Source organism: Ursus maritimus, unplaced genomic scaffold (assembly GCF_017311325.1).
Source record: "Ursus maritimus isolate PB19 unplaced genomic scaffold, ASM1731132v1 scaffold_11, whole genome shotgun sequence".
NCBI lineage: Eukaryota > Metazoa > Chordata > Mammalia > Carnivora > Ursidae > Ursus > Ursus maritimus.
This window is the reverse complement of record NW_024423453.1, coordinates 39,978,215-39,980,925: the sequence shown is the minus strand read 5'-3', so window position 1 is coordinate 39,980,925 and position 2,711 is coordinate 39,978,215.

Here is a 2,711-nt window from a genome sequence, read left to right as displayed (position 1 = left end):
CTCGCTGACTCTCTCTCTGTCAAATAAATATATAAAATCTTAAAAACAACAAAAACTGAACTAGTTAAAGCCCTTCTACACAGTATTAACCCAAGTTTGGGGCTATCCCAACAGTTCAAAGTGACAATGGACCAGCCTTTACCTCCAAAGTGACGGTAACATTAGCTCGCTCCTTAGGTATAAAACAGAAACTGCTATCTGGTGGCCCTAGTCCTCAGGAAAAACAGAGCAAACTAACCAGACCATAAAAACGACATTGGCCAAATTATGCCGAGAAACATAGGAAAATGGCTAAAGCTGCTGCCCATAGCTTTAACTCGCGTGAGGGCAGCCCCCAAAGGGAAGTAAAAACTCAGTCCTTTTGCAATGATGTGCGCCTGGGGATCCTTTCCCGGGGATGGGTGTTCTGTATCCGCGTCTACTTGGGGCCCATGGGCGGGGCCTGAAGCCGACCTGGAAACAGGAAACACTATGGAACATGAAATACAGGTAGGGAAAGCTGTGGCTGGACTGGGCCACCTGCCAACCTAAGCTTCCCAGCCCCCACAGAAAGAGAAAGCCATCCTTACGAACCAGGAACCTGGGTGTATCTAAAGACACGGAAAACAGGTACCCCCTCCGACCAACCACAGCCCTTACGGAACGGGCCTTTAGTCTCACTAACCACCCGCTCTTCCTTTACCTTGCGGGGAGTAAGGCCTCGGGTCCGCCATTCCAGAGTGAAAAAGGCAGCTGAACCTGTCTCGGGCAACAAAGAAGGGGACCAAACAGACTACAGCTGTGAACTACTGTCAGCTCTCCGGCGCCTCTGCAGAAAATCCGGTTAACCAGGGCGAGTTAAATCCCTGAAGTACCAGGAAGGAGGTACTCATGGTTTGACCCCTGCGTCTCCAAACCGCTGGTGAACTTTGTCACTTCCTGACTGTAACAAATTCAACTTCAAATTGTCCTTTAAACAATCTTTAAGGAACACTCCAGGGGATAATAAAAGCTTATCTAGCTTGGGCAGCCGGAGAAGAATTCACTTCTTTAACTAGGGAGACCACAACACCCAATCTCAGCAGGAAGCCGTTACAGAAGCCTGACCTCTGCCCGTGACCCCTCAAGAATGAGGAATGAAATATCTCAAGGGAGGATCTCGTAAGATAAGAGTGAGCCTCCCCCCCCACCCCCCGAAAAACGTAGCTTTCTCGACATAAGGAAAGTCATTTTAGGCCCTCAGCCATCTTGGGAAAGAATGGAAGAATAAGCAGCCACTATCAGGCCAGGAGAGAAACTAGTCGTATTCAAAAGTGGAGATTGACTTGCTCCACACTCTTGAGTTATCTCTGCAGGATCAAAACCCCTTTGGGCAGTCAGATAGTAGACCCACAGTGGCCAGAGAATTTGATGGGGGAATGCGAGGTTCTTGTCTCACGGAGTCGAAGAATGAATCTCGTGGACAAAGGAGAGTGAGTAAGTAAAGCCATGTAAGTTTATTAAACAAGGATACAGAAACAGCCCTCAGAAGTGTGAAGGGTCCCGATAGGGTTGCCACTGAGGGCTTTTAGGGATGGTCTTTTATAGACAGCTAACCAGGGAACTTAAATCTTTTTAACATCTCTATTGCTAGTACCATTGACTAAGGACTAGTGATAACCCCTTCGATGGCTTACTTCCTTTTTACGGTCACAAGTAGCTGTTATAACAAGACCCCACCTCTGACACCTGGGACTGGATGGTCTGGTTTATTCCCTTATCTCTGGTTTCCTTTCATCTCCCACATTTTGAATTCTGGGAGCTGATCCCCTGGCCCCCTACCTATCTCTCCCTACCTAGCCCCACCTGTCCCTTACTTGAATTTGATGATATTGACTCTTGCCAGCCCTGGTGACTTTGATCTGAACTAAGTCATCTTAAGAGGACCTTTGCCCCAATTCCATGCTGTATTCCCCATTGCACAAGCCCCTTCATGAGTACATATGCACGCTTACCTTAAAACTTCCCTGATTTTGCTACTGGGGAGACACTGTTTTGGGAAACATCCCTGGTGTTCCCCTTTACTTGCTGCAGGTAAAACCCTTCCTTTTCCCATTCTTTGGCTTGGTTGTGTCTTTTGGCTCCACACCTGCCAAGACACAAATCTAGTTTCGGGGAACAGGAGGAAGGAGTGGTTAACTCTACCTGGAAGGTGGGGGACCATGTTCAGGGGAGCTTCACAGAGGAGATGCCCCTTCAACACCAAGTATCACGCAGAAGGTTGATGTTAAGGGCGCACTCACAGCAAAGGGTAGTGGGCAGTCCTGGCTACGGAACTTCCAGGCCCCAGTGAGGCCCTCTCCCCAACTGGGAACTTCTCTGCATGCTGAATTTGGGTGTCTCCTTAGAATGGGATTAGGAGCCCAAGTCCCACTCAGACCTACTTTTGGGGTCTTAACTTGCAACCCCCTCTGACTGGCTACTGAATTCGTTGCTTGGGTGAGTGAAATCTCCAGTTCTGCTCTAGATGAATAGCACCTGGCTTACTAGTTGTTTGGTCCCTTAGAAGTATTTGCATCCAGTGTCATCGTATTTGCCTTTATTTTATTAGTCAACTTCTCCGAGTTCAAGGGGTGACTCACTGGCACACCCTCATTTAACTGCTTCATGTAAAAGGCTCTTCCTCCTGCACCCTGAGGTAAACGCCATAAGGGTGAAGTCCATTTTTCTCTCTGTGTATCGCACAATGCCAA